Here is a 27,616-nt window from a genome sequence, read left to right on the forward strand (position 1 = left end):
TAGCCCAAATGAGCTAACCTATTTATAGGCAAAGGTGCTCAAAGTATCTAAGGTTTAATGCTAATTTCGGACATAATTTAGTCCTAATCCGGTATGCCATTTCCCAATTCGGTATGCTGGATCATGGAATCTATCCGTTGACCAACGGTTAAATCCCAATAGTCTTATTGCAATTCGGTATGCTGGATTGGGATTCGGCATGCCGGATTGGGATTCGGTATGCCGGATCAGCTGATTTTGCTGAAAATGGCTAAGTCCAAGTTTGGACAAGTATGGGGCCATTTGCTTGGCTAAAAGTCCATGTAAAAATACCTCCTAGGGTCACTCTACATGTATGCATGTGTGAGTGTGTGCATTACATTTGTTTGTGAATTTTAAACTTAAATTCATCGTGATACAAAAATACATAAGAGAACTTTAAAGTCTTGAATCTCAATGAGATGCTTGAAATCTTTTGAAGTAGTCCTTCTCTTAGACCTTTTCTTCACACCATTCTTTGAAACTTTATCTTGGTTCATTTTCTAGGTCTCCCCCTTACTTGATGCTCATCTCTAATGAAGTCTCTATTCAAAATAACAGAAGTTAGTATTAACTAACTTATTTGTTATCATCAAAACCAAAATGGGTGATGTGTGGATTTTACCCCAACAATCTCCCCCTTTTTTATGATGACAAATAAATAGTATCGAAAGAGATAAGGAGACAATATCAAGACAATTTAATAAACTCAAAAGAAAAAACTAAATGCATTAATATCAATGTCAAATTACATTCCATAGCATAGAATGTAAGCATAAAACCCAATTCCATTTTCTTATAAGTCCTATGTCCCCCAATTTTCTCTCCCCCTTTGGCATTATCAAAAAGAAACATGGGAGAAAGCATAAAAAAAATCACTCCGGAGGAGCATTTGGGTCTTGAGAAGACATCCCCGGAAATGGAGGGATAGAGGGAATAAATCCTTGTGGAGCAACACCTTGAGAAGGTCCGGCTGGAGGAGTAGCTCCCGGTGTGTCAAATGGTAGATGTCCAAGATTGAGAGACAAAGATTGAATTGCTGTAAGTACACTTGCTTGTTTAGAATTAAGAGAATCAAAACCGGTCTTCATCTCTTGGCGGAGAGAAGAAACATCGTCTTGAAGGTGTTGTTGTCCCATTTCTAGTTCCACCAAACGTGTGTTTGCTTCATCCAAATACTCATCAACATTGGAGATCCAATCTTGAAAGGCATCCGGTACAAATCGTTGTTGACGTTGTTGACATCTAGGTGGAACATCTTCTTCATCGCCTGATTCTTCAAGAGGATCCGGAATATTGAGAGTGTGAAAAGAAATTCTAGAGATGGGCTGTGAAGTTTTGGATGATTCCACCTCACGAGAGAGATCAATATCAAAGTGATTGAAGATGATGGTGAGAAGACGACCATAGGGAAGATTGGTCTTCCAAGATGGCTTAGCAATATGGTCCATGTATCGCATCATGAAGTAAGGAAATCAAGTTTGAGTGCCGGTGAAGACACAAAAAGTGAGGTATGCTTGTGGAGTCAAGCACTTGCTCCGGTCTCCTCCTCTTGGAATAAGATTATGTTGAATAATATAAGATATAACATGAGGAATCATCTTGAGGCGACCAATTGGAACGGAAGTTTCATTTCCTTGATATTCGGTGAGAATGTTGGAATAGATGTCTTCATGATTGACTATTTCACCGAAATTTGAGTACTTTGGGTTCCAATAGATGTAAGGGCCAGTATTAGGAACTTGAGGCAAAGAAGCAAGATCATCAAGAGAGAGTTTAATGGTGACGCCATTGACAAAAGAAGTGAGTTTCAACTCTTTGGCCATGCCACTAAAGCGAAGATTGTTGTAAAAATAGCGAACTAGGGTGGGGTAGCAAATCTCCGGAGGGTGAAGAAGAGATTCCCATCCTAGAGCTTGAAATAGATCTTGGAGATGAATACCTTCAAAGGAGGCGGTGTCAACGGAACGACCTTCTTCAATTTTTCTTGAAGCGAACAAAGGCCAAGTAGCAAGAAACTCTTAAGAAGGAAAGTGTTGAATGGGTTGATTTTCTTAATGAGAAGCTCCTTGAGATCGAGAAGAAGCTCCTCGAATGGGAGTAAATCGACCTCCTCTTCGCCCACGCTTGGAGGCTGGTTCTTCACCCGCCATAGGTGCTTTTCCTCTTTGACTCATGTTGAATAATGGTGAGAAATATAAAAGAGAGTATGGAAATTTGAGTATTTGAATAAATCACACTTGCTTGAGGTGAATAATAGATGACTAGTGAAAAGTAATGCCAAGAGAGGTGAAAAAGGTGGGGTATATATAGGCACAAACCAGTCTTCCAACGGCTAGAAAACAGTCACTGGACCTGCTGAATCAGGATCCGATATATCGTTTCCTGGCCAATGGCTACAAATGGCTAAAAATTTAAACTGATTTGGTATGCCGAATCAAAATTCAGTATGCCGAATCTGATAAAATAGTACAATTACATCTGAAAGTAAATAACCACTGTGAGTGATTCGATATGTCAAATTTGGAATCGGTATGCCGAATCAGCTGTTTCAGCAACAAATTTCAGAAAAAAAAACCATTTTCAAGCAAAACAATGCATGTACAACCAAACATTAATCAAAGGGATTGCATAACCCTATGTCTCTTCTAAGAGAGCAGAACCTCTCTTCACTCAAGGGTTTGGTGACAATGTCTGCAAGTTGCTTCTCGGTCTCAATATAATCAAGATGAATTTCACCTCTTTGAGCAGTATCACGTAAGAAGTGATGATGGATATCAATATGTTTAGCTCGAGAGTGTAAAATCAGATTTTTACTGAGATTAATAGCACTGGTGTTATCACATTGGATTGAGGAAGTGTCAAACTTAACCCCACAGTCTTGGAGAGTTTGCCTCATCCATAACACTTATGCACAACATCGTCCAGGGCGATGTATTCAGCTTCGGTGGTAGATAGAGCAACTCAATTTTGCTTCATACTAAACCACGAAACTAAGCATGATCCAAGAAAGTGGCAAGTACCACTTGTACTTTTTCGATCAACATGATACCCGACAAAGTCGGCATCAGAGAAGCTAATAAGATCAAAGTCATTGTCCATAGGGTACCATAAGCCAATGCTTGGAGTTCCTTTTAAGTACTTAAAGATTCTCTTTACAGTACTCAAATGGGATTGCATAGGTTGAGCTTGAAACCTAGCACAAGCACAGACACTAAACATAATGTCTGGTCTACTAGCCGTTAGATAGAGTAAGCTACCTATCATGCCTCTATACTTAGTTGGGTCAACTGGGATGCCATCTTCATCCTTAGACCGAGTTATAGATGTACTCATTGGAGTACTGGATGACTTCTGTCCATTGATGTCAAACTTCTTTAATAATTCTTTAAGATACTTTGTTTGACTAATGAAAATCCCATTAGGGGTCTGTTTTATTTGAAGTCCTAAAAAGAAATTCAATTCACCCATAAGACTCATTTCAAATTCACTACTCATACTCTTACTAAAGTCAAGACATATAGATTCATTGGTAGAGCCAAAAATGATGTCATCTACATCTATTTGAACTAGAATTAAATCTTTATTTCTATGTTTCACAAAGAGAGTAGTGTCTATCTTATCCATAGTAAAACCATCATCAATCAGGAACTTACTTAGCCTGTCGTACCATGCTCGTGGAGCTTGTTTCAAGCCATAGAGAGCCTTCTTCAATTTGTAGACATGGTCAGGATGCTTTGGGTCTTCGAATCCAGGTGGTTGAATGACGTGTACTTCATTGATGAAGCCATTTAAAAATGTGCTCTTCACGCCCATTTGATATAACCTGAAATTCATATGACAAGCAACCGCAAACAACATTCTAATAGATTATAGTCTTACTATAGGTGCATATGTCTCATCAAAGTCAATACCTTCCTGTTGGTTATAGCCTTGGGCAACCAGTCTAGCTTTGTTTCTAGTGATATTACCATCTTCATCAAGTTTATTTCTAAATACCCATCTAGTTCCAATAATTTTGGAGTTAGATGGTCTTTGCACTAAGTCCCAAACTTGATTCCTTTCAAATTGATTGAGCTCTTCTTGAATAGCAATTATCTAATTACTATCCAAAAGTGTTTCTTTAATATTCTTGGGTTCGATGGTAGAAATAAAAGCCACATTGGAACAAACATTTTGGATTTTACTCCTAGTTTGTATACCTTTATCAAGGTTTCTAATGACAAGGTCAGGAGGGTGGTCTTTAACAGTTCTAATTTCTTTGGGAAGTTGATGTACTTGATCATTAGGTTCATCTAGAGTGACTTTTTCAACTCTCTTCCTAATTTCAAGTACTTCATCTTCATCATCTTTTTCTAGGTCTTTATATTTTTCTTTTACCATAGATTCATCAAATTTAACATTCATAGATTCTTCCACAACTAGTGTTCTTTTATTAAAGACTCTATAAGCTCTACTATTTGTGGAGTAGCCTAGAAAAATACCATCATCGGCCTTTTCCTCAAACTTTCCTAAGTTGTCCTTAGTGTTAAGAATAAAATAAGCACAACCAAACACTTTAAAGTAATCAACTTTAGGAAGCTTATTATGGAAAAGTTCATAAGGGATCTTTAACAAGATAGGTCTTATCAAAATCCAGTTTAACACATAACAAGCTGTATGAACAGCTTCGGCCCACAAATACTTTGGCAAAGAGTACTCATTGAGCATTGTCCTTGTAGTTTCTTGGATAGTTCTATTCTTCCTTCCAACCACACCATTAGATTGTGGTGTTCTAGGAACCGAAAAGTTATGAGTTATACCTTATTTTCGACAAAACTCATCAAATTCTTCTATATTGTCAAATTCGCCGCCATGATCACTTTTGATAGAAATAATCATATAACCCTTCTGATTTTGTACTCTCTTACAAAGAGACACAAACTCTTCAAAAGCATCATTTTTATGCTTGAGAAAGAGGGTCTAGGTGAAACGGGAGTAGTCATCTATAATTACAAATGTATACTTCTTACCTCCTAGGCTTGTGGTTTGGATAGGTCCAAACAAATCAAGGTGAAGTATTTGCAAAGGTCTTGAAGTAGCAACAGAATTTATAGCTTTATGAGATACCTTTGTAAGTTTACTTCTTTGACATGCTCCAGAAGTGTGTTGCTTATCAAAGTTCAACTTAGGTAGATTTCTCATCAAATTTTTAGAGGATAGGGATTTAATAGTTTTAGAATTAATGTGTCCCAACTTCCTGTGCCATAATATAGTATCATCAGATTTAGAAATAAGGCATGCATCAACAGAATTTACACTAAATATGCAAGTGTAAACTTATTCTTCCTACAACCCTCAAGAATCACATTATCATTTGAATCCTTAATCTCACATCTAGAGGCATTAAAATTTACATAATATCCAATGTTGCATAGTTGACTTACACTAAGTAAATTGTACTTGAGGTTATCAACTAGACTAACATTAGAAATCACTGTACCTCCAAACTTGATCGATCCATTTTCGATAATTCTACCTTTGCTGTTGTCTCCAAAGAATACCCATCCTCCTTTTTGTTTCTTGAGCTCAGAAAACAACTTTGGGTTGGAAATCATATGTTTTGAGCTGCCATTATCAATGTACCATTCCATGTTGCTCTACAAAACAAGAAATACTCAATAAAATTTTGGTCCCCATTGAGAGTTGGGTCCATAATTGTTAGTATCATACATTCTTCTTGGTTTCCAAACCATTTGGTTACCATTTCCCTTTTGGTTCTCATACCAATTTGTGTATGATTGAGGTTTCCAAGGTCTTTGACTTTGAGGCGTTTTATAGGGTCCTTGGTTCTTAGGTGGTCTTTGTACTTTTGGTGGGGTTTTAGTTGGTCTTTGCCTATTAGGATAACTTTCCCTATTTTGACCATTATAGGGTCTTTTAGGATGAAGGAAAGGTTGGTCCATGTGACGACATTCCCAAATGGTATGTCCTTTCTTATTGCAATTATTACAAACAACCACTTGAGAAATATTTAAGGTCTTCCTATTGAGATTGGTGTTCTTGGATTGAGAACTTTTCTTTCTAATGTAGCATTCCTCAATAGAATGTCCTCTCTTTTTGCAATAGTTGTAATATTTATTTTTCTTTACCTTCTTGCTTGTTATTTGACTTGAACTTGCCTCTTTGGTTTGATTTGAACTCTTATTCACATCATAACCTACACCTTCTCTGTTAAAAGGTGTTTTGGAGGTATTTTCAAGTAGAATATCAAGGATTTTCTTACCATTTGTGAATGACTCTAGGGCTTTACACAATTTCTCATTTTCTTCTTCCAAGTTGTTCACTTGAGAAGTTAGAGATGTGTTTTGGTCTTTAAGGGTGTTTATCTCTTTCAAGAGATTCTTTTTAGTGGTTGCTAGTTCCAAACTATTTTGATAGAGATATTCAAAAGCCTCTTCTAACTCTAAAAAATCTTTATCTTTATGAGATGGAGAAGTGGGGGTTACTTCATTTTGAGATTCCTCGTCTTCAGTAGCCATGAGTGCGAGATTGATTTGTTCTTTTTCATCTTGAGATACTTCATCATCTTCTTCTTCATCGCTGAATCAAGAGTGTGTTCGGTTTTGTAGGCCTTTTTATACTTCTTCATTTTAGGGCAATCTCCCCTAAAATGTCCTGGTTTCCTACACTCATAACAAACGATATCTTTGGAAGAAGAGTCAGTGGCATCTTTTGAAGCACTCTTACCTTTTTGATCTTTTGAGATCCTCTTTTTGTTGAATGAGGTCTTGCCTTTGTTCTTTAGGAACCTTGAGAACTTTTTGGTAAGATACGCAATTTCGTCCTCCGAAAGCTCTTCTTCATCAGTACTTATTTTATAAGACTTGAAGGCCACGACTTTCTTCTTTGGTTCCTTAGGCTCATCTTCCTTGGTGTCCAGTTTGAGCTCCATTTTATGAGTTTGTAGAGATCCCAAAAGCTCATCTAGGCTCAGCTTGTCTATGTCTTTGGACTCTTTGATTGCCATAGTCTTAGGTCTCCACTCTTTTGAAAGAGATCTTAAATTTTTCGGACATTTTTTCCATTAGAGTAGACTTTTCCTAAACCCTTCAGCTTGTTCACAATATTAGTAAAATGAGTAAACATTGCATAGATATCTTCATCATTTTTCATTTTAAACAGTTCATACTAGTTTACAAGCATATCGATTTTAGATTGTTTGACTTCAGACGTACCTTCATAGGTAACAACTAACTTGTCAAATATCTCCTTAACAGAGTCACACATGCAAGTTCTATTGTACTCCTTTTCTCCTAGAGCACATTGAATATAGCTTATAGCTACATGGTTGAATTGCATCTTTGCTTTTTCAGTTGGGGTCCATTCTTCTTTGGGCTTGTCTATGATATTTGGTCCATTTTTTATGACTTCCCATGCATCGATATTGTTGGCACAAATAAAGTTCTTGAAGCGATTCTTCCAATAGAAAAATCTTTCACCTTCAAAGAAGGGTGGTCGGGTAATATTGTATCCTTCAACCTTACGATTGACAGAGGATCCCATGGTCTTTACTCTTAGTTGGATTGAAAACAATCACGATCTTGAGCTCCCGCTCTGATACCAAATGTAAATTCACCTAGAGGGGGGGTGAATAGGTGAAGCCAGTGAAAATAGTGCGGAAATGAAACAATTAACAAAACTAAGTAAATTACAGAAGTGACATAATCGTTTTATAGTGGTTCGGCCAATTATACCTACGTCCACTCCTCTCACCTTAGAGAGAATTCCACTAATAAGAATCTTGAGAATAAACAAGAGAACTCGTACAACTCTTGATTAGAAGCAAAATGACTCACACTACCAACTACTCTTGATTAATGAGCAAGAGGATTCAACACAATTAACTACTCTTGATTTCAAGCAAGAGGACTCATAACATATAATAATGAAAAGTTTACTAAGTAAGGCTTACCTCAACCTTAGTAAATGTGTAGCTAACTTCCACTTTGAAGCTTTAATGCTAAGTAAATATAATTAGCTAGAGAGGGAAGTGAACTTGAATGCCTTGATGAATGAATGCTTCAATACTTTGAATGATCAAGTTCGAATGCCTTTGTGATGCTTTTGATTAGCCTTAATTAATTGTATTTAGCCCAAATGAGCTAACCTATTTATAGGCAAAGGTGCTCAAAGCATCTAAGGTTTAATGCTAATTTCAGACATAATTTAGTCCTAATTCGATATGCCGTTTCCCAATTCGGTATGCCGGATCATGGAATCTATCTGTTGACCAACGGTTAAATCCCAATAGTCTTATTACAATTTGGTATGCTAGATTGGGATTCGGCATGCCGGATTGGGATTCGGTATGCCGGATCAGTTGATTTTGCTGAAAATGGCTAAGTCCAAGTTTGGACAAGTATGGGGCCATTTGTTTGGTTAAAGTCCATGTAAAAAACACCTCCTAGGGTCACTCTACATGTATGCATGTGTGAGTGTGTGCATTACATTTGTTTGTGGATTTTAAACTTAAATTCATCGTGATACAAAAATACATAAGAGAACTTTAAAGTCTTGAATCTCAATGAGATGCTTGAAATCTTTTGAAGTAGTCCTTCTTTTAGACCTTTCCTCACACCATTCTTTGAAACTTTATCTTGGTTCATTTTCTAGGTCTCCCCCTTACTTGATGCTCATCTCTAATGAAGTCTCTATTCAAAATAACACAAGTTAGTATTAACTAACTTATTTGTTATCATCAAAACCAAAATGGGTGTTGTGTGGATTTTACCCCAACACAATCTTCAAACTACTCAAGAAAAATTAGCCAAAAGAATGGAATGAGCAATGCCAGGCTACGTTCAACATAATCAAAGAATACTTGGCTAACCCATCAGTATTGGCACTCCTGATATCTGGTAAACTTTTGTTACTATATTTGTCCGTAACAGACACGGCCATTAGAGCAACGTTAGCACAACACCAGGAAGATGGCAAGATAGTAGAGGCCATATACTATTTGAGCAAGAAGTTTGTGGGCTATGAAACTAGATATACACCACTAGAGAAAGTCTGCACGGGTCTGATTTGGGCCACAAGGCAGTTAAGGCATTATATGATAGTCCACTAAGTGTTTCTGATCTCAAGGATGAATCCAATCAAGTACCTATTTGAGAAACCTGCCTTAACGGGAAGATTAGCGTGATGGTTGCTCTTATTATCAGAGTTTGATGTCAAACATGTGACACAAAAATCAATCAAAGGCCGAGCAATCACTGATCACTTATCAGCACATCTAACCCTTGAAACTAGACCGTTGGAAGATGTATATCTTGACGAGGATATTGCACAATTGGAGCTAGAAGACATCGATACGGTTTGGCAATTAATATTTGATGGAGCAACCAATCACAAGGGTTGTGGAGCCAGCATACTATTAATCACCCCCAATGGAACCCATATGCCCTGGGTGTGCAAGCTAAACTTTTAGTGTACCAACAATATGGCTGAATATGAAGCTTGCGCCATAGGACTTGAGGCCGCCTTATCAATAGGGCTCAAGAGACTAGAAGTCTATGGGGATTCTTCCTTGGTCATATGCCAAATGCAAGGAAAATGGAAAACTAAGGATAAGAAGTTAATTACCTATCAAGAACACATTGAGATACTATCTACGACCAAAGAGAAGTGTTTCTTGAGGAGATATGCTACACAATTCGTCCTACTATAAGATATTCTTTACAAGAGGTCGTATGACGGAGTACAACTATTGTTTGTCGATAAAGAACAATCGAAACTAGTCATGGATCGAATCCACCAAGACATATGTGGGCCTCACATAAATGCAAGGATGATGGCTAAAAAGATCCTTAGACTAGGGTATTATTGGAACGCATGGAAGCTGACTGTGCACAATATGTGAAGAAGTTTCACAAGTGTCAGATATTTGGCAACCTCATACATACAACACCCTTAGAGTTGCACACCCTAAGCTCACCCTGGCCATTCGCCACTTGGGGCATTGATGTTATCGGCCAAGTGGTCCCTTATTTGTCTTATGGTCATGAGTACATTCTAGTAGCCATCGATTACTTCACCAAATGGGTGGAAGCATAGTCTTACGCTAAACTAACGGCAACCAAGGTGGCCAAATTCACAAGCAACATCATGTACTGATATGGAGTCCCTCAAGAACTCATATCCGATCAAGGATCCCAATTCAGGAAGAAATTGTGTGACAAAATGAACATTCAAAGGCATACATCATCACCTTATAGACCTCAAACCAATGGTGCAGTGGAAGCCGCCAACAAGAACATCAAGAGGATAATACAAAAGATGGCCGACAAGCTACCCTACGCACTTTGGGCATACAGAACATCCATCCGAACTTCGACTGGGGCAACGCCCTAGTCACTAGTCTATGGAATGGAGGCAGTCCTTCCAGTCGAATTGGAGATACCTTCTCTTCAGGTTATGATTGATAGTGAAATTCTAGAAGCCAAATGGACCAAGATAAGATTCCAAGAGCTAAATCTCATTGACCAGAAAAGGATGTGAGCCATCGACAACATGGAAAAGAACCAACAAAGGAAGATACAAACATTCAACAAGAAGATTGTACCACGCCAGCTATTCGCTGGTGATTTGGTGCTCAAGGAGCAACGAGCACCCATATACGATCCACGAGGAAAATTTAGGCCCAATTGGAGCAGCCCTTACATGATCAAGGAAATACTACCTGGCCAAGCTGTTAAAGTAGTGGATCTAGATGGGATCGAACTCCCTTACTTGACAAACATGGATCGGCTCAAGAAGTATTATGTTTAAAGTTTCCTAAACAATGGAACTACGTTTGACCTGATCTCTCAGAAACTTAAGGGTACGTAGGCATCTTGGTGGAACAACATCAGGGCCGGTCACATAAAAAAAAATCATCAAACCAAGAATCATCATTCAATCAAGTTCAAAGCTTAATCACAAATTCAAAGTCTGGTCCATATCAAAGCTCAAAAAAAAAAGTAAATGACGAGACACTCATTCAACAAAAAAAACAAGAAAAATATTCTTGGCAATCAAAAAAAAAATTCTACTAACTCAAATCTTCCACCTTCTTCTTTAACTTTACAATCCTAGCCTTCAAAACAATGTGATCATCTGTGTCCTCACCATCATCTTCCTCCAATTCCCTGAACGCTTGGAACTTGAAGAGCTTGAAGTTTCCTTTCGCTACCATGTCAACCTCCTCCTTGCAGTGTTCTCTTTCTTCTTTCCTTGGGTCTTCACCCAATCATCATACTCAACAGTCATCCCACCATCATTGACAACTCCCATAGTCTTCAGTATTGTCTTGGATCGCCACAAACTCGCAATCCTTGCCACCAACTCTTTGTTCAACTATTCTGGTGGACAAAAATTCATCATGTCCTCAAGTACATCTTGAGTAAGCCCATACTATTGACGCAGCCGATTGGGTATATAGAAGGAAGTGTGACCCAACCCCATTAAGTGCATATAGTTACACCCTGAAGAATTCAAAATTGGGGCATCAACAGGCCACCATGAGTACCACCAACAGATGTCATTAGAAGAAATACAGGAAAGAGCATGCTCTCAAGTGTCCCTATGGTGATACTCCATTACTACCGAGTGGAGACGATAGTGCTTAATCTTGAAGTCTCCTCTCATGGGCTTCACAAATTATAGCCTCTCACAAAGCCAAATTTGCCATACAAATAGAGCAAGGGTAGTTCTAAATGCATGGCAGAGAAAAAAGAAAGGAAAATCAAGGAGGAAAAAAGAAAGTACCTATAGTAAATAGGGGCTACCACCAAAATCTTCACTACGAGGAGTATGACTCCCACTCAAGATATCCAACCCTCTCATCGTTTCCGCCAAGACGGTAGGAACGATGTCACCACCCCACTGGATTGGTTTAACGACCTCCATCAGCATAGGGGAAGCCCCACGAACACTAGAATGAAGAAGGAAATGAGCAATCACACAGAATAATAAAGCTCTCTTTCTACACTCTATGAAACCATGGTCACCTCTACGTTGGTTTGCAAAGAGGCGATCAAAACATCAATACGGAGACCATGCATAAAGTGGGGATGCCACCCTTTTTCTAATCCAAAGAAGGACATGATGTCCTTAGAATAGTCATCCTTCAGGAGGGGACATATCATAGCACCATGACAAGGAGAGAGGAAACATGCACGAAATTCCTCATAAATCCGACATACACTAGTTGTACCAAATCGAAACATGTGTACCTCCAGGATCCAATAGCGAGAATCACCTCGAAGCAAATCCCACATAAGCACCATGTTCTTCATACCTATTAGAGGTTGGAGATGCACTCTTCCCAAGGCTTCACGATCATCCTTCAACATGGAATCCATCCATGAACTTAAAGCCTTGTCCATTGATGAAGGGAATAACAAAAACAGCAAAATAGAGAGGAAGGGGGAGAAGAAATCCCAAGGCAGCACCCCCAGAGTAAGGGAAAGCAAGAAAAAAGAATTCCTCACTCCTTAGGCTCCTTAATATAGCCCCAAGGATGAGCACGGGCTCAAGAAGGGAAGGAGAATCAAAAAATCTTGCAAATGGACATTTCAAAAAGGAAACAAATCAAAATTGAAAGCACAGAGTTGATAGTGAAAGACCCCAATTCGACAACGAACTATGGTATAGTTGACATCGACACACTGTCGAGGAATTCACTTCGATGTCGATCCCAGATGACTCATTGTCGAACAGTGAATCTCACTGTCTAACTAGATCCAACAGTCAGTTAATGGCACTTGACACCCTCGATATCCCCTTTGATGTTGAGACGAGACCCTTCATTGTCGATCGACAGTATCTTGATGTCGATACTGTGTTTTTCACAGCATATGCAATTCTATGCCTTTGGGGCAGTCTACACTGCATTAGTGGGTCCCTGCCATCCCAACACAACATCTAACACCCTACGGTCACGATGGTCCATCCCATACTATATACGCATCTACACATTTCATTTCTACCATTCCACACATTCAATTGATCAAAAATCCTAAAAAATGGATTAAAAATCAATTAACCAAAATCATTCCAAAATAGTTACAGGGCTCAAAGGCTCGGAACTGTTCAATCATCCATGCACTTCCAAGGAAAAAATAAGAAGACAAAAAAATCTATTGTGCTACCTCATCCTCTTGAGACCCATCGCCATCTTCATCGTCGTCATCATCTTCCTTGCCGTCTTTGTCATCATCATCCTCATCACTCTTTTCCCACTCGTCCTCGATCTGTGCATCGTGACCATCCACGGGGTCATCGATCTGGATCGCAGGAGCCTCTGGAACCAAATCCTCTACAGCTGAGGCAAGTTGGGCAGCAGATAAAGCCTCATCCCTTTCCTTTTGGAGCCGGTTGGCAATAGCCTATTACCCCAAATGTCACCCTCTTGTACCATATGACAAGCATTAGCATCATCATGCATCTCTATTATATACTAACCATGTAGGTACCAATACAATGCAACAAGCAACCTACCAACTGGAGGATCCGCTCATACTGGGAAGCAGCGAGCTCCTTCAACTCGACAACCATCCCCAATAGGTCATCGTACCTATAACCAGGGGCTTGTACCAAGATCGATGGTTACCTGCTACAAAAGAAAAAGAAATGCAAATCCAAAGAGGAAATAAGATACGTACAAAGTCGAAGCAGTATGGAAAATCGGCAACAGATGCAGAAGGATGAGGGACGGGCACCTCCCTACCCTGGCAAATGAAGGACCACCCAGGCATTGGGAAGAAGGCATCTAGCACCTTATGCGAACACGAGTGTGCCGAGGATGATCTAGCCCCAACATCGCCAACAGGGGAAGTTGTCATCCTAGGAGTAGACTTGAACGAAGTAGCTCCCTGAGTCGATGTATCGGCACCAGCAGTAGCAGTATCAGTGGTCTCCCCAACCTCATAAGGCTTGATACTTGTCGGGGCCTGGACACACAAAGGACAAGTTAGCAACCAAGACGCAAATTGGGAATTGAAAGAATAAAAATCAAAGGATTCAAGACTTACCTGTGGACCCGAAGAAGTAAGCCTAATACACATCAGCTCCTTCGCCCTATACCAGCGGTAGCGTCCTCATGAGTTCAACTCTATGAAGGATCGTGTATCAATGCCCTTCATGAATCGGTGCATCTCCTTCTTCGAGACCCTCTCCGGCTCGAGCATGAAGTGAGGAGGCCTCATAAGAATGCAAGGCCTCTCGACACCAGGCCACTACCTGTAGGCCCTGTCCCTCAGGTACCAAGCATACCCAAAAGGCTCAGAGAAGACCATGCACCGAGGCACAAGTCTCCTAGTTGCCTCCAGCCAAGCCTGCACACCCAGCTCTATAGACTCGAAAGGCTGCCACACAACCTATCCACACAAGCGCATTCAAATCAATATCAAGTCAAATGGAAGATAGACAAAGAATAGAACAGGCAAGAAAGCAATCTTACCTCCTATGGGGAGAGCCGATCCAATATTGCCCTCACCATTGACACTAGAACCTTCCTTTCCTTAGGATGGGTGTTATCAGCCAACCACATCCCTGCCCTAGGAAAGTAAGTGTCATCGTGAGACCTTAACCCAGGATTCGCACCCCCAAGTGGTCGTAACACCAGCACTGCAGTCAAGATAAAAGGCATCAATACAAGTAACATACCTATGAGGATCGGTTCTAGAACCGCACGTTCTAGCACTTGGTTCAGAGGGTTTGGGTTATGCTCCTCGGTTGGAGAGAGAAGGAATGTGTCTTCTCAGGAGTATATTAATTTCTCAGGGTATGGGGGTCATACAATTAAATGAAATGGAGTCACCACCTAGGATTAGGGCCTAGGACCCATTGGTGTAGCCCTGTGAAGGGCTACGGGACTTTGTTTGGTCTGGTCAGGTCAGAGATTCGGGGTAAGTGGTCAGGTTATGAGAGTGGAAAGGTGTTAGGCACCCACCTCGCTCGAGTAAATCAGTTTTTCTACTAGATGCTTGTTTTTGAATATTCTCCCTTAATAAATGTCCTATTCCCACATGTATAGCTAAAATGATGCACAAACTGCTTAAAGTTAAACTAATTTAAATTAACTACTGTACCCTACACAAGAGTAATTTAAAAGTCTACATTGTTACAAAATTAAAGTGCGATGAAAGAATTGAATACATGTATGGTTTAAACCAATGCAATTATATGGGATGGATCACGTCCCCCAGCTCAGGTGGAGGAAAAAGACTGGCTTCGCCCTTTGTCGGACAGAGTAACGATTATGGATATTGGGTAATAGGGCCTTGGATAGAGTAACGGCATCAGAAAGCTTTGGAAAGTAATCACCCGAATATCAGGCAAAGTAACGGCTCACAAGTGTTGGGCACTAGGACCTCAGACAGAGTAATGGCATCGGGAAGCTTTGGAAACTAGGCATTAGGACGTCGGACAGGGTGACTAAGCCATGAGAGACTTCGGCGGTTTGGGTGGAAATAGGTTAGGGGAGGCAGATTCAAGGACCTAGACTTCGGACAAAGGGACGAGGCTCGAAGGCTCAAAATTGGACTGGGGAGAGGCCCCAGAACAAGGAAATAAGGAAAAAGGAAAAACTGGAGCTTTGGGGTTGCCCCCTCTCCTATAACTTGGAACTTGTTGAAATGAGAGGTGAAGGGGGTATTTATAGGAAAAAATCACATCTGGCGGCGCCATGGTGAAATTTGTGGCAGCGCAGGGCAAAAAAATAAAAAAAAAATTTTTGGGGTCCCTGCGACATCGTCGCTCGGGGTGCGGTGCCGCCATGCAACATCGTAGGGTGATTTCCCTACGGGGTGCGGTGCTGTTGTGCGGAGTCGCGGTTTCGCAAGGGGCTAACGTGCAAGGCCGCGGTTTCATCCGGAGCCACCGTGCAGGGTCGTAGTTTTTTGCGCGGGGCCAGCATATGAGACCATGGTTTTTTGTAGGAGGCCACTGTGTAGGGCCGTGGTTTTTGCGCGAGGCCACATCAAGGATACTAGGGGGTTGTGGGTGCCTTCGAGGTGGAACAGGGGTTGTCTGGGTTACTCTGGAAAAAATGGGTTTAGAGGGCATTGCCAGTCTTTCGCGTCCGATTGTCATCGTCGTTAGGGGGTGACAAAATTAAGCATCTACAATACCAAATACAGTTAAAATTCTAAGCAAGATACAAGGAAGGAATGAAGGATTACCTCTGGTACAAACCAAATGCCACCGACGCACTAGGTGCGCCGCATGGCCAAGGAATCTAACGTCCTCAGCATATAGGCATAGCCCGCTCCAGCCCAGTCAAAGGCCTTCATCCTTGATAAATCCCTGAGGTACCACACCATAGAGATGTGGATCCTCATGTCGCTGGTAATGAACAAGGTGTTCCCCAAGAGATAGAGGATGAAACACCTCGCTTTCTGATCCAGCTTCTCACGGCTGGAGGAATCAGTCACCGTCTTCTTCTCCCACTCGCGACGGAACCACTAAACCACCACGTTTGAATCAGGGGTAAGAGACCCAAGCAGCCTCTTTAGCTCCTCCTCATTGTACTCCTAGGCACCGGGGCGCCCAGTCACCACCTCACCACCAAAAGAAAGACCCGTGTACAAGAAATAACAGAGGAACGTGATCGTCATCTTACCCATAGGCTGGTGGAATGTGTGGGTAGTAGGCCACCACCTCTCCACCAGGGCCTATGCCAAAGACGTATTGAAGAACCTAGTCTGCAGAAGGGCTAAATCCTCAAAGCCAGCTGCCACAATCCGTTGTCGGTCAGCACTATGATAGGTCATGGGTTCCTGCAAAACTAGGCAACAACTCAAAAGTCAGTTCCATACACCCCCAGTGGGTTAGGTAAAATCCTACCAAAGCAAAGGTTTCGAGATGGATTAGTCCTCAAGCAACGGAAATCCACATAATAACCTAAGCTAAGCTAATAGCACACATGAGCATGATAGGTAAAAAAAAAACAATAAACAGGCGACAGAATTCATCGGTTCAAAAATGAAAATCCCATACACGAACCTACGCTAGGAACAAACCAATTCCCAATGCATCTTGACGGATCGATTCAATAAAAATTTCACAAGATCAGGCAACAGAGGCAATCCAGGTCACCATAGCAAGCAATGGTTCTAAAATAGGCCAACCCATACATGAACCTAAGCTAAAGTTAAGTTAATCCTCAACAAAGCATGATAAAACCAATATGTAGGCATTACACCATAGGCAAGTTCATTTGGTTTCAAAATGGAATGCAAAGGAATCAAAGGCTTACCTTGGGTGGCTCCACACATTACTGCAAATATGAGAGGGTGTGTCCCTGAGTAGGCGACCCTCATACCATGGAGCCCTAGATGACTCCTCACAATCGCTAAGAATGTCCTCATCCGAATCGGTTTCAGGGCGGCAAGCAGGATCATCTCCTTCCCGTATTACAACACTCGAACTTTGCGGTCTCTTAGGAGGAGGAGTACCACCAGGCACCATGGGCCTCTTGGCCCTATCTCACTGAGACATGACGGAGAAATAAAGGGGAAAATCAAACAAATAAGAAGAACTCACGAGTTGAAGACCTCTTTCGAAATTCCACTCGGATAGGAATGAAGAGGAAGAGCACACGATCAATCTAAGCCCAAGAATGCGGGATTTGATCCACTATAGGTCTCACATGGCCTCAAATACCTAAAAATCCCTCTTGGAGCCCTAAAAATCCAAAATGGTAAGAGTTTGAAATGGAAATGAATAGTGACTCTTTGTATTCATAACAGCAATTTTCGCCCATAATCGACATCGAACCATCCTTCCCTCGACATCGATGCACTGTCAAGTAAAGCACTTTGATGTTGATGCAGGCTCTCATTGTCGAAGAAGCCTTTTTCACTGTCGTACTACACATTTTGCCACCAAACTTCAAAGTTTGAACAAGTGGGTCCACCTCCCATGATGACTTGGCACCCCTAGCACGCCAATGCCCACTTTATACGTGGCTTGCACTCGCAATCAAGCCAGATTCCTAATCTCCAATCACGCCTGGTGATTACCAACATGGGATCTCAACCAACGTATCCCACACGCCCTCGCACCAGCAAAATTCCCAGGCTACGCTCATCATGGCCACACTACGTAGCCACCTGTGGAAATTACTAAACTACCCCTTCAGCTCGCCCTGTCAACGGTGGATTTATCCCCCAACATGCCCAAACTATCGATGATTCTCTATAATGACAATGTGCCCGAACTATCGACAAACCTCTATAGATGCACCTCCGCCTATCAACAGTGATTTACTCCTTAAGAGTGCTTGAACTATTGGGAATCTTCATACATGCACCCATGCCTTATCAACAACAATATTTTCTAGTATGCCCATACCCATGGTGAATACTGCTTACAACCCCGACGAAAGAGACTGCACTATCGGCCAGTCTCGTCATCCCAGCCAGCATAGCCCGAACTCCTGGCAGCCTGAGCACTACAAGTTCAATCGATGGAGCCACCTGTGTAGGTACGCCTCTATCCCCCACACTCTAGTGTCCCTGAGCAAGGCATTGGCAAGTTTTTGCTCAACCCGACGAAGCAAAGTGTTTGCAAAATCACTTCTTTAACCTACAACAGTTACATAGTCCCAGTCAAAGAGGGGCATTCTGTAGATACCTCATTTTGTCTTTTCTCCTCGAGGTTTCCCGTCACCATGATGAGTACCCTCCAAGGCCTAGAGCCGGTGTATCTATGGATGTAGAGTCAATGTGCACTGCCCAAATCCGTTTACCGATCGTCCATTCCCTTACGGAGCCCATACTTGAGCCTCCAAGAACCCCTGGAAAGGCTAGCCCTAACCCAGACCCCTTGGAACCAGCCGGAGCCCAGCACAGAACTTGGCCCAAGCAGCCCAAACCATCCCTGTCGACACTAAAACCCAGATCAACACTCAAAGGGTTCGAGTCGACACTGAACCCACCTTCCATCGATAACGAACCATACCCACTCACTGTCGAATAGACCATTTCTACGATCTAACCTATTTCAACATTCAGAATTTAGAATTCTATTTCCTACAGTAAAACACCAACCCTCGATGTTGAGTGTTGTACGTCGACAGCCACTCCATGTCGACCATACCCCCTTTTGATGTCGACTCGGGCAATTTCACTCTCAAATATCTACAAATCCGAGAAGCCCAAACTTGCCATATTTTGCTCCGATTATGATTCCTTTTGCGAACCAGCCTATTTTTGGCACCTTGGATCCCCCTTCATTAGGCCTTAAGAAACCCTTCCTAAGGCAACTAAACACTTGCCCAAACTCCATTAGCCCTTACCTTGACTTTACACCCACCGTTGATGCAAAGACCCCCATTTGGAGGATCCAGATAAACGTAGCCATACCTACATGAATTTGGGAGTGCACACATCCCTCTACATCTATAAATACACCCCCTCTCACGTGGAAGAGGGTTACACAATCTGGAGACAATCCATACATGCACCTTTTATGAGCTTTGCCTAGTTCCTAGTTCAAAGACAGCCTCCCTTACACCCATACTTAGCCTACATTTAAGAGTTTTGAAGCCTACCGCCTCCTTTACCTCTTAAATACTACAATCTCATTTGAGACTTCAAGATTAAGACTTGGAGACACCAATCTGATAATCTTGGCTTGACAACAAAGTGTTCAATTATAAGAGATAAGAGAAGCCTTTCAAGCGGCGATACCTACTCTACGTACAAATCTCTTGAGTTACAAAAGGGAAACCTCCACATTTCATTTTGATCTCCTTCTACTCGGTAGGTCCTTCACTTTTAAGCTTTATTTAATTTACGTGGTTTTTTGCCTTCAATTCCATTTTATATCTTTGGAGGAAAGTGATCCCATCTCTCTAGATGGTGATCATGTATTACTTTGTTCCTTTATCTCTTTTTTTTTTTTATATATCTCATGTCATTCACACATCTTTTTATGACCCCCATCCTCTATAGTCTAAGATTCCCCCATGTTCATATTTAAATATTGCATATTCTCACATGTCAGGCATATGTTTCTCGTACATCCTCAATTTCGGTTTGTATTTTTGTTCTTGTATCATTTAGTTTCTTCATACCATGTTGTTAGTATAGATTGCTATGAAGACATCAGCCAAATCGGTGGGGGACCGCCACGTGGGCTCCAACTCATCACCCTCTCCTTTTTTGTTTTGTGGGGGGAAAGATGATAAAATGTGATGTATGTCATGAAGTCACCACCTAGAGGAGGGTCTAGGACCCGAAATTATAATGTAATGACTTCCATATAATGCCCTTTTGGGGACAGATGGTCCGTTGGTCTGGGTACAGGTCAAGTTATGATCCAGGGAAGGTATTAGGCACCCCAATCCGCCCAGACTTGCCAGCCTTTCTATTGCTGGGCATAGGTAAAGGTTTAACATGCTTTGGTGGAACGTAAATGCAAGTAAAAGTACAAGAAAGTAAAATACAGGGATGGTGGAGAAACACATACCCAGAGGTTCGGCTGCAAGGCAGGGGTTAGTATAAAGGAATGTAAATTAAAGGACTTAAGACCTAAATAAACCAAACATGAATGACTTTAAGCTAAGCATGGATAAGAGAAAAACATGAAAATGAAGATGATGGTTCAATGCATGCATGGAATGGTATGGGAATAAGAATTCGACACATATATATGGTGAAACATGGAAGTAAAATAAGATACGGAGAACATGCATGCAAGGCATATGAAGGAACTGGTGAGAATGAATGCATGGAGGAACTTCAGACTATAGGGGATGGGGATCATGGACATATGCATGCATAGAAGAAACAACATAAATGAAAGAAAAGAAGGGGAGAGATCGGCATTGCAAGTGATCACCATCTAAAGAGATGGGATCACCTTCCTCCAAAGATGCAAAAAAAAATAAAAGTGAAAACAACGTAGATGAATAGAGTTTGAAGACAAAGAGCCTACCTAGTAGAAGAAGACCAAATTAAAAGTGTGGAGGTTTCCCTTTCGTAACTCAGGAAGTTTGTACGTTGAGCAAGTTTCGCCGCTTAAAATGCTTCTCCTGTCTCTTGTACTCGAGCGCTTCATTATCAAGCTGAGATTTCCAGATTGGTGTCTCCAAATCTTGATCATGAAGTCTCAAATGGGATTGTAGTGCTCAAAAGGTGAAGGGAGTGGTATGCTTCAAAGCTCTTGAATGTAGACTAAGTATGGGTGTAGGGGAGCACTGTCTTTGAATGGAGGAGTTGGCAAAGCTCATAGAAGGTGCATGTAACCCTCCTTAATGTGAGAGAGGATGTATTTATAGATGTAGAGGGGTGTGTACACTCCCAAATTTGTGTAGGGTTGCTGGAGTTAATCCGAATCGTCCAAATGGGTGGTCTTTGCATCGACGGTGGGTGTAAAGTTAAGGTAAGGACCAATGGATGGATGGCATGTGTTTTATTGCCTTAGGAAACATTTTTGGGGCCTAAGGGAGCCAAGATTGAGATCCAAGATGCCAAAAATAGGCTGGGACACGAAAGGAATTGCAATCGGAGCAAAATATGGCAAGTTTGGGCTTCTCGAATATGCAGATATTCGATAGTGAAATTGCTCGAGTCGACATCAAAGAGGAGTACAGTCGATATCAAGTGGCTGTCGAAGAACAAGACTCGACATCGAAGGTTAGTATTTGGGTGTCGATTGTCATTAACTGAATGTCGAAGTGAGATAGACAGTAGAAATACACTATTCTATAGTGAGAGGGTATGGCTCGATATCGATAGTTGATGGGTTCAGTGTCGACTCAAGGCCTTTGAGTGTCGATCTGAGTTCCAGTGTTGACAGGGGTGGTTTGGACTATTTGGGCCAGATTTTGGACTGGGCCAGGCTAGTTCCAAGGGGTTTGGATCAGGGCTAGCCTTTCCAGGGGTTCTTAGAGAGCTTGGAGGCTCTGGTTTGGGCTCTGGCAAGGGGAAAAGACGATCGGTATACAGATTCAGGCAATGCACACTAACGCTACATCCACAAATACATCGACTCTAGGCCTTGGAGGATGCTCATCATCATTATGGGAAACCTCCGGGGGAAAGGACAAAATGAGGTGTCTATAGTGACCTCCCTTATTTTTATACATCCGTCATTCTATCATATTCAGAATAACTAAGGTCAATCGTGCATAGGTCTAATAGTTTTGGAGTCCTTTATTTCTATTTTCCTGTATGCTAACCCTTGCCTTGCAACCGAACCTCCGAGTATGTGTTTCTCTACTTTCCTTGTATCTTATTTTTCTCATAGTTTTCCTTGCATTTTACATTCTCTGCTAAAGCATGTTGCACCACCATTTGTGTCTAGCAATAGAAAGACCGGCTAGTCTAGGTGGACTAGGGTGCCTAATACCTTCCCCGGACCGTAACTTGACCTGTACCCAGACCAACGGACCATTTGATCCCCAGAAGGCACAGCATGAGAGTCATTACATTACAATTTTTGGGTCCTAGACCCTCCTCTAGGTGGCGACTCCTTATATACAATCTGCCCCTCTTCTCTCTCTTCTCCTCAAAGAGGGATGAGGTGGAGGACACGTGGTGATCCCCCGCCATGCGGCCCCATTGTCCTCACAACTATGCCCGAAGAAACTGTGATGACAAAGTTCGAGATGATGGCCTAATTATGACTATGGCCAAAGAATTGTTTTAAGCAAGAAAATAAAGAAGTTAGATTTTCTTAAGAGTTACATCAAAAGCCTTGGTTGGCATGCATCCTTAGTAAAGTTTGGCTTTGTGGATTTCGAAATACAACATCTCGTTACAAAGAAAGGAAGGATCCCGATAGTTTGACTGATGATGATAAGGTTGCACTTTTCAGAGCTTTTCAGGATCTCTACGCACTTTCTTGATTAGTTCCGCAATCAGGACAATGTCCAGATAATATCAGTTACACCTGAAACCCTGTTGACTCCGAGTTCTCTACGTATTAGAACTTCCTTTTGTAAGGACTCTTGATTTGTGAATATTCCCATTCATTGAGTCTCTCATTTCCAACTGGTGCCCCCTACAACCATCAGTGTTCTGCAATATGCTTTCAAAAGTTTGCCAGACCTAACCCCCATTCGGGGTACGTAGGCAACTTAGTACTAACTCTGCTAGGTTCGGTCCCATACATATATATACACATATTGTAATGCCCCAACCCGGGTAGGGTATTAGGCACCGTCCTTACAAGCATTTGCCCATAAGGTCACATTCATTCATATAAATCAAACAAAACAAAGCCTAGATTCACATGTAAACACAGCAGAAGCATTATATTTATAGAACATTCACAAGATAGTTTATATACGTTTACCAAAAAAAAAAAAGTTATATACAAAAATTCTCAAGTTGTTCCAACATGCTACATTCAACTCTACAATAAGTATTGTCTTCAAAACAAATTCCAAAGATTCTAAGTTCTACATTAAGGCTCTCAACCCTCAAATCCTGGAGCCATGAATACTTCTTCCCGTGTCTCTTGAGTCACTCAGGGAGCATGTCACAAGATTTACGAAGGAATCCCTAGAGGTTAGAGACCTAGATGACCAAACTCAACATGCAGCCTTAGCCGAGGGCATAAGAGACTTAGACTTCATCAAGGATCTGGCACAGCACGAGACCAGGACAATGAGAGAACTACTGGAGCTGTGTAATGAGTTTGCCAACATGGCCGAAGTACTACAAGCCCAGAAGAAAGTGATCGAAGCCAAACCATAGGAGAATAAGAGATCGGCGCTGGATGATCGTAGAGAAAGCAAACGGACTAAAACTGAGCGCCGACATGAGAAGGGTGATCGTAGATAAAAAAAAACTAAGCATCGCCCAAAGAGGACTGATCGAGCTGGAAGCCAGAGTACACTCCCTTGAACACCACAAGGTCACAGATCCATATGAAGATTCAAGACCGTGGCTTGCTCCATTGGCCGCGACCCATGCTTATAGGACCCGAGAAGCAAAATCCAAACAAGTACTGTCTCTTCCATAAAGACACAGGACATGACATAGAAGAGCACATTCAACTGAAGAGGGAGATTGAACAACTCATCAAAGCAGGGAACCTGAACAAGTACGAAAAGGGAGGTCGTAAGGGCCATTTGGGTCAAGGAGGTAGAGATCATGATAGGGGGAGAGAGGAGTCGCGATGAGAGGAGAGGAGAATAGATTATGACAGGGACAGAGGCCGACACGAAGAAAGAAGGGATGCTCCAGGACTAAGCAATACCAGAGGAGCCCCCAATCCTCACTATAGTGGGGAGACCAGGGCAGGAGTCTGCAAGAAAGTCAAAAATCCCATGCTTGGTTTGTAGGGGTAATAGACATGCCAAGCAAAATAGCCAAGATAGAAATGGTAATCTCCTTCTCGGACGTCGACCTAGAAGGAGTCAGCCTACCGCATGAAGGTGCCCTCGTGGTGCAGGTGGAGATAGCCAATCAAGCCATGCATAGGATGTTGGTTGACACCGGAGCGTCCGTAGATGTAATCTTACTGGAGGCCTACAGGCAGTTTGGGTTCAGTGATGATAAGCTCAAGCCTGAAGCAACCTACCTTCATGGGTTCTCAAGAGCCTCCTCTTCCATTAGAGGAACAATCGAATTCCCAATCACCTTCGGAGACCACCCTCGACAAGTTAGGATCATGGTTACCTTCATGGTAGTAAGGTCAGTCATATCCTTTAATGGCATCCTGGGACTACTAGCCTTAACTGCCCTGAAGGGAATAGTATCACTGATAAACCTGAAGATGAAGTTCCCAACAGAGAAGGGTGTAGGTGAGATCAAGGGGGACCAGAAGAAAGCTAGGGAGTGTTATGCACTATTTGTCAAGAAGAATAACGGCAACACTCGGGGGATGGCTCTATTTATAGAGTACCTCATTAGCGATCAGAGGGATGAGTTCATAGAATGAAGAGGAAAGCCAGTGGAAGACCTCATCCCATTCCCTCTTAACGAGGATGAACCCACCAAGATAGTGTAGGTTGGATCATTGCTAGATGAAGAATAGAAAGGTAAGTTGGGGCGACTCTTGAAGGAGAACTCGGATGTCTTCGCATGGTCGGCCTCTGACATGGCAGGTATACCTCGGCACATTGCCAAATATAGGCTGCACGTGGATCCAACTAAGAAGCCAGTCCAACAGAAGCGAAGGAATTTTGCCCTCGACAGGCAAGCTGCAATCAAAGAAGAGGTTGAGAAGTTGAGTTGTTCGGGGTTCATCAGAGGGAGAAATTCCCTACTTGGTTTGCAAATGTCATGATGGTTCCCAAACCAAACGGCAAGTGGAGAATGTGCGTGGACTATACCGACCTAAACAAGGCTTGTCCCAAAGAAGAATACCCCCTGCCAAGGATCGACTTGCTAATCGACGTGACCGCAAGTCATGAGATGCTAAGCTTTATGGATGCATACTCAGGCTACAACCAGATCCTCATGAAAGAAGAAGATGAGACCTACACAGCGTTCAGGACAGATCAACAGAACTACTGTTATCGCGTCATGCTGTTTGGACTAAAGAATGCAGGAGCAACCTACAAGAGGATGGTCAACAAAATGTTCAAGGCATAGATCGAGTGCAACATTGAAGTGTACGTAGATGATATGCTTGTAAAAAGCGTCAAGGCCAAAGGTCATTTAGTCTATCTCAAAGAAGTGTTCGTGGTATTGAGGAAAAACCAAATGAAGTTGAACCTGACAAAGTGCGCCTTCGGCGTGACATCAGGAAAGTTTCTAGGCTTTATGGTTTCGGCTTGAGGCATAAAAGCTAATCCGGCAAAGATCAAGGCCATCCAAGAGATGTTGCCACCCCAAACAGTAAGAGAGGTGCAAAGGCTGAATGGAAGGATAGCAGCCTTGACGAGGTTCATGTCGCGAGCTGGGGACAAATGCCTATCGTTCTTCAAAACTTTGAAGAACCTAAGAAGCCCCAAAGACTTCACATGGACGGAAGAATGCCAGAGAGCCTTGGATAAATTAAAGAAATATCTGGAGAGTCCACCATTGCAGGGGCGACCAGAACCTAATGAGGAATTACAGCTCTACTTGGCGGCAACCCCAGTAGCGGTAAGTGCAGTATTATTGAAGGAAGAAGGCAAACAACAGAAGCCCATCTACTATGTCAATCACATATTGATCGATGCAGAGACCAGGTACACCAAGATAGAGAAGTAGCCTATGCGCTTGTGATCGCGGCAAGGAAGCTAAGGCCATACTTCCAAGCCCATACGGTCGTCGTACTCACAGACCTATTATTGAAGAAGGTATTACACAAGCCAGACATATCAGGGCGACTGATGACCTGGGCGGTGGAGTTAAGCGAGTATGACATCAAGTTCCAACCTCAAACGATAATCAAAGGTCAGGCCCCAGTGGACTTCATCGTTGAATGCACTTTCTCGGAGATCGAGCCAAAAGAGTTAGGACATAAGGAGCATGATCGAGGATCGTGGGAGATGTTCGTGGATGGGTCAAGTAACATAGCAAGGAGCGGGGCTGGGTTCATAATCACCAGTCCAGAAGGTTTTCAGAGTCAATATGCACTTCAATTCACCTTCCAAGACTCAAACAACAAGGCAAAGTATGAGGCATTGCTTGCCGGACTACGAATCACAAAAGTAATCCAGATCACCCACCTAGCCATCCGAAGTGATTCTTAACTCATGGTAAACCAAGTAAACAGAGAGTACGAGGCAAAGGATGAGCGCATGACAGCCTACTTGACGTGAGCTCGTGATTTAGTGGCCAAGTTTGAGAAGTTTGAGATGGTTCGAGTCCCGTGGATCGAGAAAACTGTAGTAGATGCCCTATCAAGGCTCGCAAATAATGAACTCTAGAACTTGGCTAGTGCAGTATACATCGAGGTACTTCATGAATCGAAATACAAGGAAAAATAAGTCAACAAGATCGAGGAAGGGCCAAGCTGGATGGATCCCATCATCAAGTATCTACAGAATGATGTATTGCCCGGGGATAGGTTCGAAGCTAGAAAGGTGAAAATCTGGGCAGCCAAATACACACTGATTGATGGAGTGTTGTACAAGAGAGCAGTTACGGCATCGGTACTTAGGTACCTAGGACCCAAGGGAGCTAAGTATGCCTTAGCAGAGGTGTATAAAGGAATATGCGGAAGCCACATAGGAGGACGGAACCTAGCCTATAAAATCCTATGTCAAGGATTTTATTGGTCGAAGATGTAAGAAGAGGCCATAAACTATGTTAAGGCTTGCGAAAAATGTCAGCTATTCATCCCGGTACCTCATCAGCCGACGACACAATTGACTTCCATCCTTAGTCCTATACCTTTCACCATGTGGGGGATGGACATCTGGGAGACTTCACACCAGCATCTGGGAATAGAAAATACTTGGTGGTGGCGATTGACTATTTCACCAAGTGGATCGAAGCTGAACCATTGGCGAAGATAACAGAGAAAGAGATGGAAATATTTATTCACGACAAAGTGATCTACCGGTTTGGGGTACCAAGAATTCTTATCACGGATAATGGGACGCAATTCAACAATCCCATATTTAAGACCTTCTATTAGGCGTACCACATCGACTTTCGACCTGTCTCCGTAGCTT

This window comes from Telopea speciosissima, chromosome 3 (assembly GCF_018873765.1).
Source record: "Telopea speciosissima isolate NSW1024214 ecotype Mountain lineage chromosome 3, Tspe_v1, whole genome shotgun sequence".
NCBI lineage: Eukaryota > Viridiplantae > Streptophyta > Magnoliopsida > Proteales > Proteaceae > Telopea > Telopea speciosissima.